This window comes from Rana temporaria, chromosome 5 (genome assembly GCF_905171775.1).
Source record: "Rana temporaria chromosome 5, aRanTem1.1, whole genome shotgun sequence".
Lineage (NCBI taxonomy): Eukaryota > Metazoa > Chordata > Amphibia > Anura > Ranidae > Rana > Rana temporaria.
This window is the reverse complement of record NC_053493.1, coordinates 185,690,078-185,702,413: the sequence shown is the minus strand read 5'-3', so window position 1 is coordinate 185,702,413 and position 12,336 is coordinate 185,690,078. Positions and strand designations below refer to the sequence as shown.

At 46.4% G+C, this 12,336-nt stretch overlaps 1 protein-coding gene across 2 annotated transcripts in view; it reads right to left on the bottom strand.

The window, feature by feature from the left end:
* The window catches only part of LOC120940524 (polypeptide N-acetylgalactosaminyltransferase 4-like), a 401,853-nt gene that overhangs the window by 114,925 nt on the left and 274,592 nt on the right, over positions 1-12,336 (bottom strand). The gene's annotated exons all lie outside the window — the stretch shown is intronic.

Sequence of the window (12,336 nt, the reverse complement as noted above, 5' to 3'; positions counted from 1 at the left end):
GCTGTCAGCTGGGACGCCAGGCTGTGCTACGGCGGTAGCATTAGAACCAGACGACCCACACACCAATCGTACCGCAAGGTAGCGGTGACACGCTTGCAGCCCCAGTGCCGGGTAGGCACTCCTACAGTAAGAGGCCAATTTGGCTGTTTGTTCTTTCTACTCTGTTTTTTATAATACATTTTATCAAATCAGTATCACACTATTGGCATCTCCATTGCCTTTTTTTGCATATCCTAACTGGAATCTCTGGGGATGAGGCTAAGATCTGTTTCCTGTCCAATGTGTATGCAGGCACAATCCTGCATAGGCTCATTTGACTAGCTTTTTAACGAAAGTAGAAAAATATGGGGGGTGGGTGCGCTAGTACTAGTGTTAATACATAATTGAAACTAAACAATATGCAAATATACAGTGCTGAAACACCTATAGATACTAGATGATCTAGTAAAAAAGTCCTTCGATACTGAGCTGTGTGGTACTAGTGATTACTCAGATTCCTATACCAAACAAATTATGTGAATTAGACTGATGTGACCAAGTCCAATCAGAGCGTGTGAACATGTAATTGAAAAGATAATAATTCTCAAGATTTGCAGAAAATTGTGTGCTTCCAATCAATCAGATAATCTTCCACCTTCACCATTTAAGCAGACACCCAAAGTGAATGAATGAGATGGCTTCTTACCAGATGAAAATGCCCCTTACTTTGGTACCAAAGAAGGGGACATTTAAAGCTTTTAACAGGATCACCTGTATGGTCAGATTGCGTCCTGGCAGTGATAGTTGTTGCAGTCGTTGTTAACCCGATGTATGCATGTAAGACAGAATGGTGCCAGACATAGTGTAATCCATTTATCTAAAATTTAAAAGAATGTATGCAGAGGGAGCCAAGTGGCCGTCTACTGTTAGGGGTGCCTCAAACCCGGCACTGAGGCTCAATCACGTTGGAACAGGTTAGGATCCTGGGCGCTGTAAGCCGCTCTTGTGTCCCGAGCGTGCGTTCCACCTTAGCAGTGATAGGAACCAGCGATGCAGGAAGTGACGAATTTGCGTGCGTGGTTAGGTACCGCCCTGACGTACGTTTCGTTGTGAACGTCCTCAGACGCCTCCTGAGGACGTTCACAACGAAACGTACGTTGGGGCGGTACCTAACCACGCACGCAAATTCGTCACTTCCTGCATCGCTGGTTCCTATCACTAAGGTGGAACGCACGCTCGGGACACAAGGACACAAGAGCGGCTTACAGCGCCCAGGATCCTAACCTGTTCCAACGCGATTGAGCCTCAGTGCCGGGTTTGAGGCACCCCTAACGGTAGGCGGCCACTTGGCTCCCTCTGCATACATTCTTTTAAATTTTAAATAAATGGATTACACTATGTCTGGAACCGTTCTGTCTTACATGCATACATCGGGTTAACAACGACTGCAACAACTATCACTGCCAGGACGCAATCTGACCATACAGGTGATCCTGTTAAAAGCTTTAAATGTCCCCTTCTTTGGTACCAAAGTAAGGGGCATTTTCATCTGGTAAGAAGCCATCTCATTCATTCACTTCGGGTGTCTGATAAAAGCAGATCTCCACCCTAAATAAAACATAATCTCAAACTTAATAATGCTCCTGAACAATGCTGTATCCGATATGTGCATCTAAAAAAACGTTTACTGTACCTTATAACCAAGATAGGCTTCCGGTCTGCAGACATCGGGTTTCCGTCGGGTTTTCCATTCTTTCCTGTCCCTTGTTATCATATTTGGCCCGTGTTAGAGAAAACATCGCGCGACTTCGTCCAGCAGGAAGTGACACGTGATCTAAACAATGGAAGGAGGGCGGGCATTTGAAATCTCTCCATTAGACAGATCCACCGCAACAAGGAAGTGCCGAGCTGTGGGCTTATGCCCACAGTTAAAATGGAGCAGGAACCGGATGGAGGAATATAAGTTGTTATTTGCCACTGTATAGCAGCGGAGCGGCCAGGGGAGACAGTACATGTGAGTAGCGCTAATTCGGGTCATTATAATTTTAAAGAGCCATTAAAAAAAAAAAAAAAACGTTTTTGGGGTGGGAGATCCGCTTTAAATGGTGAAGGTGGAAGATTATCTGATTGATTGGAAGCACACAATTTTCTGCAAATCTTAAGGATTATTATCTTTTCAATTACATGTTCACACGCTCTGATTGGACTTGGTCACATCAGTCTAATTCACATAATTTGTTTGGTATAGGAATCCGAGTAATCACTAGTACCACACAGCTCAGTATCGAAGGACTTTTTTACTAGATCATCTAGTATCTATAGGTGTTTCAGCACTGTATATTTGCATATTGTTTAGTTTCAATTATGTATTAACACTAGTACTAGCGCACCCACCCCCCATATTTTTCCACTGTTATAATCATTGATTATTTTGGGTAGCAGCTTCTTTATATTTAAGTTAATTTTAATTTAAAAATTGGCGCGAGATACCACACACACTTTTAACGAAAGTAGTCTATTTCTTCCGGTAAGCGCATCCTTTTCTCATCAGCACAGATATTGGGTGTTAAAGAAGACTGGAATGTGGTGGTGGCATTTTCCTTTTTTTCACTTAAAAGCAAGATTATACCAACTAAGAAGATAGTGTGTCACAAATGAGTGAAAAACAATTTGACACAGTATTGGGACTTAATGTCATGGGATCATGACACAGACACATTTTTGATGTTTTGAAATTTATTTTAGTTTTAGAATTTGTATTCCTTTATAGTGTTTTCAGTGTCCACTCCAGTCCTGAAAGACTCATTTGATCTCTGCTGTAAGGACAGCACCCCAAAAAGCCCTTTTTAGGGCTAGTATATCAGTCTGCTTTTTTTTTTTCTGTAATCTAATTGCAGTTGACTGCTAGGCAGCGCGTGTCAGGATCACAGCGTACACTGTGCCCAGTGCCACCCACCACTCATCTATCTTGGTGGCACAGTACATAAGTTAAAAAAAAAAAAATATTACTGCAATATAATTGTAGTCAGTTGCCTGGCTGCCAGCGTGTGTCAGGGTACAACGTACACTGTGCCCAGTGCCACCCACCACTCATCTATCTTGGTGGAACAGTACATAACATTTAAAAACCCCCAAAAATGTACTGCAATAGAATAGTAGTCAGTTGCCAGCGTGTCAGGCTCATAGTGTATACTGTGCCCAGTTGCCCAGTGCCACCACTCATATCTGGTGGCATAGTAGATTACATTTAAAAAAAAAAAAAAAAAATTTTGACTGCAATAGAATAGCAGTTAGTTGTCTGCAGGCGTGTGTCAGGCCTACAGCGTCTACTCTGCCAACTTCTGCCAGTGCACAGTGCCACTCATATCTGGTGTAACAGTAGCTTGCACGCATAGTACAACTAAACAAATTAAAAAAAATGACTGGCAGAGGCAGGCCACCCCGCAGGGGCTGTCGTGGTGCTGTGATTCCCTTTGGCCCTAGAATAATGCCCAGTGTTCAGAGGCCACGTACCCTGAACTTGATAAGTTCTGAGGACATAGTTGACTGGCTAACACAGGACACCCAATCTTCTACAGCTTCCGCTCATAACCTTGACGCACCATCCTCCTCCAGCTCAGCTTCGGGCACCTCTCAAGTTACCACTCGCCCGCATGCCGCCACCACCACCAACACTAGCATCACAGCTGCTTCACTTGATCTGTCAGAGGAGTTATTTACACATTAGTTGGAAGAAATTAGTGATGCGCAACCATTATTGCCAGAGGCTGTAGATAAAAGGGATATGACTCAGTCAGGCAGCATTACACACATGGACGTATGGTGTGATGATGATGTATCCGCTGCTGCTTCCTTTGCTGAGTTGTCAGATACAAGTGAAGCGGTTGATGACGACGATGTGTCCGGGGATGTCCCGTGGGTGCCCGCTCGAAGAGAAGAAGAAGAGGGGGAAAGATCAGATGGGGAAACAGAGAGGAGGAGGAGACGAGTTGGAAGCAGGGGGAGGTTGTCGCAAGGAGCTAGTGGCACAGTCAGACAGCATGTATCGGCACCCGGGGTCAGCCAGACAGCACGCCAAATCAACGCATGCTGTTGCCACCACCAGAATGCCGGCATTGCAAAGCTCAGCAGTGTGGCATTTTTTTTGTGTGTCTGCCTCTGATAACAGTGATGCCATTTGCAACCTGTGCCAAAAGAAACTGAGTCGTGGGAAATCCAACACCCACCTAGGTACAACTGCTTTGCGAAGGCACATGATTGCACATCACAAACGCCTATGGGATCAACACATGATGAAGAGTACAAGCAGCACACAAGCTCAAAGCCACCATCCTCCTCCTGGTGCAGCATCTTCAGTCACGTCAACCACTGCTGTCCTCCTTGCCCCCTCTCAACCATCCGCCACTCCGTCTCTCACCTTGAGCAGATCCTGCTCATCTGCCCACAGTCAGGTGTCTGTCAAGGACATATTTGAGCATAAGAAGCCAATGTCACAGAGTCACCCCCTTGCCCGGCGTCTGACAGCTGGCTTGTCAGAACTCTTAGCCCACCAGCTTTTACCATACAAGCTGGTGGAGTCTGAGGCCCTAAAAAAATTGTAGCTATTGGGACACCGCAGTGGAAGGTACCCGGCCGAAATTTCTTTTCACAAAAGGCAATCCCCAACCTGTACGTTATTGTGCAAAAGGAAGTCATGGCATCCCTGGCACACAGTGTTGGGGCAAGGGTTCATCTGACCACTGATACCTGGTCTGCAAAGCACGGTCAGGGCAGGTATATCACCTACACTGCGCATTGGGTAAACCTGCTGACGGCTGACAAGCATGTAATGCATGGCTCTGCAGAGGAGTTGGTGACACCGCCGCGAGTTGCAGGCAGGTCTGCTGCCACCTCCTCTACTCCTCCTACTCCATCCTCTTCGATAACCTCCTCAGCTGAGTCCTCTTCTGCTGCTGTGTCTTGCTCCACATCAACTGCACCCCCCCAGCTCCCCAGGGGCTATTCCACATCATGGATACGACAGTGTCACGCCGTCTTGGGGTTGACTTGCCTGAAAGCAGAGAGTCACACCGGACCAGCACTCCTGTCCGCCCTGAACACACAGGTGGATCAGTGGCTGACTCCGCACCAACTGGAGATCGGCAAAGTGGTGTGTGACAACGGAAGCAATTTGTTGGCGGCATTGAATTTTGGCAAGTTGACACATGTCCCGTGCATGGCACATGTGATGAATCTGATTGTACAACGCTTTGTGCATAAGTACCCAGACTTACAGGACGTCCTCAAGCAGGCCAGGAAGGTGTGTGGCCATTTCAGGCGTTCCTACACGGCCATGGCGCACTTTTCAGATATCCAACGGCGAAACAACATGCCAGTGAGGCGACTGATTTGCGACAGCCCGACACGTTGGAATTCAACACTCCTAATGTTCGACCGCCTGCTCCAACAAGAAAAAGCCGTCAACGAGTATTTGTATGACCGGGGTGCTAGGACAGTCTCTGCGCAGCAGGGAATTTTTTGCCACGTTACTGGACGCTCATGCGCAATGCCTGTAGGCTCATGCGTCCTTTTGAGGAAGTGACAAACCTAGTCAGTCGCACTGAAGGCAGCATCAGCGACATCATCCCATTTTTTTTCTTCCTGGAACGGGCCCTGCGAAGAGTGCTGGATCAGGCCTTAGATGAGCGAGAGGAAGAGGAAGAGTTGTGGTCACCATCACCACCAGAAACAGCCTTATCAGCATCACTTGCTGGACCTGCAGAAACGCTGGAAGAGGAGTGTGAGGAAGAAGAGTCAGAGGAGGAATGTGGCTTTGAGGAGGAGGAAGACCAACCACAGCAGGCATCCCAGGGTGCTCGTTGTCACCTATCTGGTACCCGTGGTGTTGTACGTGGCTGGGAGGAAGAACAGACCTTCAGTGAGATCAGTGAGGACGAGGAACGGGACATGAGTAGCTCGGCATCCAAACTTGTGCAAATGGGGTCTTTCATGCTGTCGTGCCTGTTGAGGGACCCTCGTATAAAAAGGCTGAAGGAGAACGACCTGTACTGGGTGGCCACGCTACTAGACCCCCGGTATAAGCAGAAAGTGCCTGAAATGTTACCAAATTACCGGAAGTCTGAAAGGATGCAGCATTCCAAAATAAATTACAAAGTATGCTTTACACAGCGTACAAGGGTGATGTCACAGCACAACGGGAATCTAACAGTGGAAGAGGTGAAAGTAATCCTCCTCCTACCATGACCACGCCGGAAAGGACAGGACGCTTTACAGACGTGTTGTTGATGGAGGACATGCAGAGCTTTTTCAGCCCTACGCGTCGCCACAGCCCTTCGGGGTCCACCCTCAGAGAACGACTCGACCGACAGATAGTAGACTACCTCGCCTTAACTGCAGATATCAACACTCTAAGGAGCGATGAACCCCTTGACTACTGGGTGTGCAGGCTTGACCTGTGGCCTGAGCTATCCCAATTTGCGATAGAACTTCTGGCCTGCCCCGCTTCAAGTGTCCTTTCAGAAAGGACCTTCAGTGCAGCAGGAGGTATTGTCACTGAGAAGAGAAGTCGCCTAGGTCAAAAAAGTCTAGATTGCCTGCCTCACCTTTATTAAGATGAATGAGGCATGGATCCCGAAGGGACTGACAGTGGGCGATACATTTGACTAAAGGCCTGATGAGATGAGCTTCCTTGGGCTACAAATGGTCCACACGCTGCTGTATTTTATCTCTGCATGCCGGATGACTTGCGTGACTTATCCGTCACCAAATAGGGTTCAAGCCGCAATGTTTTAGTGCACTTTCTGCCTGAAAAACATCAATTTTTCTGGCCGCTGCTACAGCAGCAGCTGCAACAATACAAATTTTTCGGGCATGTGTACATGCCTAATTTTTCTGGCCTCTGGTGCTGCACTGTGGCTGCAAAAACAAAACCAAAAAAAAAAAGGCACATACATGTGTCAATTCCCCTTCGTGATCGTTACCTTGTTGTGGTGAAGGGGCTTGCGTATCACAATGAAGCGACCACCTTTATGAGTGTGTTGGCAATGGCAATGTTGGCACACCCCAGATGATAAGGTCGTTGCTTCATTGTGAACAGACCAAAAGCGATCGGCTGGATAATTTTGCATAGAAAAAACATTAATTTTCTTTGTGATCATCTAAGGTGATCATTAAAGCCTACTAGGCCAACAATGGGCCCACACTGCAAAATCATTGTTTTCTGGGTCACTTAACTGTCACTGAACTACCTCAGCACAACCATAGGCTTTGAAAAACCCCCATCGCCTGCAATCTCCAAAACGTCAGTGAGGACAAGGAACGGGACATGGCTAGCTTGGTATCCAACCTTGTGTAAATGGGGAGTTTGCAGTTGTGCAAATAGACTGTTTGCAGGTGTTTGCGGTGCGTTAAATGGGGAGTTTGGTCTGTCAGAGTTTGGTCTGTCACTGTGAACCCTAACCCTATTACAGACAGGGTTAGGGTTACAGATAGGGTTAGGGTTACAGATAGGGTTAGGGTTACAGATAGGGTTAGGGTTACAGTCTGTAACCCTAACCCTATCTGTAACCCTAACCCTATCTGTTAACCTAACCCTATCTGTAACCCTAACCCCAAGCCTTACACTAAGCCTTATGCTTAAGCATGCGATTAGGAAACAGGTGGCCTCAGTGGATGTGAACCTTGGTACCCCACCGGTGCTTGACATTATCTTTGGAGCAGAATCAACCAAACTCATATCTAACATTTACTACATTATTAGACAACGCAGGATAAATAGTGTCCCCCAAACAGCGAGCGTACAATGGGAACAGGACTTGGGACCTATTGAGGAAGCAGATTGGGGAGAAATTATGGAAGGGGTCAAGACTGCATCCCCTAAACTGTCTGATAGATTGACACAATTGTATATCCTTCATCGGGCATACCTTACACCCTGAGAATGGCAAAGTTTCAGCCTACAAGGAGCCCCTTGTGCCCCATGTGTTCTTTAGCAGAGGGTACCTTCTATCATATGTTGTGGCAATGTTCTGATATACAGGCCTACTGGCTACAAGTGACACCATTCCTACATGACAACATGGGGTTTCCTGTGGGAATGGACCCGAAGCTATGTTTACTGGGTCTGCTGCCGGACATAGAGGTAGATAAATACCAGGCCATATTTGTGTACGATTCATTGTTCCTAGCCAGAAAGGTAGTGGCCAAGGCCTGGTTTCAGGCATCGGCCCCATCGTTGAGGGACTGGAAAAAGGAAATAAATGTGGTTCTTCCGTATAGGAAAATTATCTATGTCCATAGGGGGCACCCACAGAAGTTTGCCAGTGTGTGAGACAGGTGGCTGGAGGATGGGGAAACCTGTACTACGTGATTTAGGGGTGCAACGGATGAAAAAAACTCACGGATCGGATCGATCCTCGGATCAGGTGTCACGGATCAGATCATGATTTATTAAAAAAAGTCGGATTCAAGTCTGGGCTCTAGCTGGGCCAATGGCTCTATATGGTAATCAGAACACACACATTTTTTAAGTCATCCCAATCCTAACAGGTTTCCATTAAATGTGAAATTTATCTAAAAAAAGTTTTTATTTTCCCCTACAGCTTTAGTGACCTAGCTTACATATAATAAATGATGTCCCACGTCATTCAGGCTGCTGGATCCTGTAGAAATCTTCTGTGCAGGGGCCGGTCTGGTCCTCTTTCTGGCACTGAACTTCCAGCTCTGCAGAGGTTAATAGGTTCAGGTCTCTGTGCTGAACACAATAGAAGAAGCTCCCAAGGGGGACTATCCCCCCTCTTTAACCCTTAAGCCCTGGGTCAAAAACTCGTTGATCGGACGATCGTGACCGTGATCAAAGTAAGTACTAGGTAAGGGGCGGGCCAGGCGGTAACAGGAGAGCCAGCACCAATCAGTGAGCAGAGACGGGACTTTCCATCCAACCAATCACAGCCGATCTGTAATTGGTTGGGGTGGAGCAAGATGGCCGCCGCTCCGGAGCTAGGCCGAAGCCGGGGACTTTCCTACGGCCGAGGCTCCGGAGCGCTCCGCGGATCACGTGGTGTGCCGATCCGAACGGGGTGACCCGTTCGGATCACGGATCGGTGACGATCCGTTGCACCCCTAACGTGATTACAGGGACGTTATTTTACAGGGGGACTGCAGAGAGTAAAAGTATGACTCCAGAGAGCGGGGCTAATAGTGTCTATTCTTCTATACCTTTCACAGCTGTGTTTTACCATACATATTAATATGTAAGTTTATACGGATTAGGTTCTTCGATCATAAAAGTAATGTTACTGTCAGTATGTTGTGTACACCGGATCAGGGTGGATTATTTTCTGTGTTGTAAGACTGTATTCCTTGATTACGTCTCAATAAACTTGTTTTTTCTGGTTAAAAAAAAATATTCATATACAATGAGTGAATTGCTGTGATCTCTATATCAAGTCCTAAAATTCAAAAGTGCTTTGTGCCAGGTGAACTTTTATTTCTGTATTCCACACATTGACCACCTCAAACTGTGCTCTTATATGGCCCGCACTTTTACCGAATCCTCCACCCCCTCTTGGGGTGTAAAGCGTTTACAGTGTATGCCACTGTGCAGCACTCTGGCAATATTCCATCCTGCTGTGCTCCTGACAGGGGGCCCTTGCTTTATTTGGTCTGGGGGGCTTGAGTGTTGTCAGTCCGCCCCAGATAATGGACCTCTGCTAGTGGCAAGGTCTACAGCGCATGCAGATACAACCCTCTGCAGGGTCTTGGGATGATCCCAAGATGTCACTGGACCATTTTTTTGTGGCTCCCTCATGTGCGCTCCCATTTAGAACCACAACCTTGCTTGCGCCACAGGGCAGAGTGAGACAGACAAAGCCATGCAGCAGCAGCGATTTACAGTTGCTCTTGGGTCTTCTTGGCTTTGGCTCTGCATCCCTCTCGCTGTGCTGGGAATGGCTGCACATATGGTTATAGTTCACAGGAGACTCAGGCAGAGGCATTCACACAGGTCAATAACAGAGGAGATTGATCTGTAGACTGTAGCTCATCAGTCCTTCGATGCAGTGGCTGCACACCTTTTCCCCCTTTCCCCTGGTGATCCTGCCAGTAACACTGACAATGTTCACTCAATGTTCCATATCTTTAGAGAAACAGTATTGTCAAGCTAGGCTCCTCCTCTTCTTTACATAGGGGGAGGTATTCTTTAGTGCACTGTTAACTTTTTTTTCTTCTTTTGATTCTATAATTTTCATTATAACAAAAGCACGGTTTTAAAAAAAATCTGTTTATTAGTCATACCACTATGAAAAAATAACTTCTAGAATTATATCACAACTTAAGCCCCATACACACCATCAGTTTTCCTGCAGGTTTTTGTCTTCAGGTTTACCAAAACCATCTAATATGAGGTCAAACCTCAAGAGTTTCAATTTGTATGTGTAACGGGAGGCACTTTTGGGCACAGATTGAGCCAGGACATAATGGACATATGTTGGATTGCTTTAACATGGGTCTGTAATCCCTAATATATTCAAAAATGTCTGTAAAAAATATGTACAGGTTGTTGATTCTGAACCCAACAGGTCAATTGAAAGAGTGACTCATTCAATGTGGGAACATAGACTGTTAGGTGGGTTAATGTCATCTGCTACTGTGATGTAAATGAACCTCAGTATGGCTCCTAAGAACCTTTCATTGTGTTATGCTAATTGACACTGTATTGTGTGAAAGTTCTATTGATGATAGATGTGTGTTGTGAGTTAACACAGTCTAAAGGTCAGATGTCTGACTTGTCAGCTGTAGTTAATTAGCTCATGTAGATTATGTCTACTAAAGGAATGTGTATTGAGGGGGGCTCGTTAGGTGGATGTTGTTGTGGGTGGAGTGAAGTATTCTTTTTGGTGTATATAAGAGCCTACCTTCTCAAAGATAGTCTATTCGTTTTGAACCAGAGAACAGAGCTGTGTGTCTCGTTTCTAGGGGAAATCTGTATGGGTCGTGGTCGCCGGATTGTGGAGTGTTGATAAGCGGTCTTGGGTTCGGAATGGAATATCTTAAAAGGCGTTAACCCCTGTCCCATTTGGGGGTTCCATTACAGTATGCAATCAGGCAGGCCCTTGCACTAAATGGTTTTGGTAAACCTGAAGAGAAAAGTCTGCAGGAAAACTGACAGTGTGTATGGGGCTTTACAATAGGTTAAGTCCAACGTGATGTATGCCACATTTTGTTGCTATACTTCTGGTGCTCCAACACTGGACCTTTGGGCCTCCTATAGGGCTCCTGCATACTTGCGTTAATAAAACATTTAGGATGTGTTGTACAGGCGTTCCCATTGCATGTGGCAATACTTCTCAAATGCCATAGGCACATTTACAGTGCGTTTAAGGTTCAGTTGTGGTGCATTTCAATAGAAGTGAATGGAGGCAGTGGCAAAGCGTCAACTCCTGCCAAACTCTGTAGGCAGCGTAATTTTTGCCTCGTAGCAATGCAAAGCAAATGCTGCAGTGTGAACACCGCCATCAGCTTCCTATTGTAACAATTTTGAGTTACATTGATAGGCATTGGCGAAGAGCTAAAACACAACCCAACCACCTATTTTCAATGCCTGTGCGAGAGAGACCATAAAGAAACGGTGTACTGAAGCCCTCAATATGTCCACTCGCCTGCTCGCAAATGCTCAAAATTAGCTGAGTGTGGAGCCGCATCAATTGTGGGGGGGTGGGGGGTTTCGTTGTGGTAATCGCAAGGTTGAATGGGAGCAGATTCCTCCCTGCGATCTGCCAGGAAACTGTGTGAAAGGGAGAGGAAGAAAAGAGCTGGCCGGCTCGCACAGAAAGGGGAACTCCTGTAACACAGCTTGACTGTGAAACACCAGCTGCCCGGTCAAACAAAGTCCCGCCACCTGGACTGGATTCTATGATAGAGAGCACACTGGTCCAATGGCAGGAAATTTAAGTAGTGCAACATCTATCATAGGAGCCGGGACAAGGTGGTAGCAGTTGGCGTTTCACATCCAAGCTGTGTCACAGAAGGAGATTCCCTCTCTATGTGATCTGACTGGCTAGTCTCTTCTTCTACCATCCCCACAGTTTCCTGGCCGATCAGAGAATTGGCTGCCCTGATGGGGCTGCACCGATAGGCTAATGAAGTTGTTATTTATTTTTGTAGCTCAATTCTGCATAAAACATTTAACAGTTTAATTTCATAAGATAATTTACAAAAGCATGTTTAGGGGCAGATTTAGGGGCGGGACAGGGTAGGGGTCGGGTGGGGCAACTGGTGGCGAGTAACTCATAAGGCCTGGCTAGTAGCTCAGGACTTGAAATTTTGAGCCCTTGTGTACTGCATCCTCCTATCTTCTTA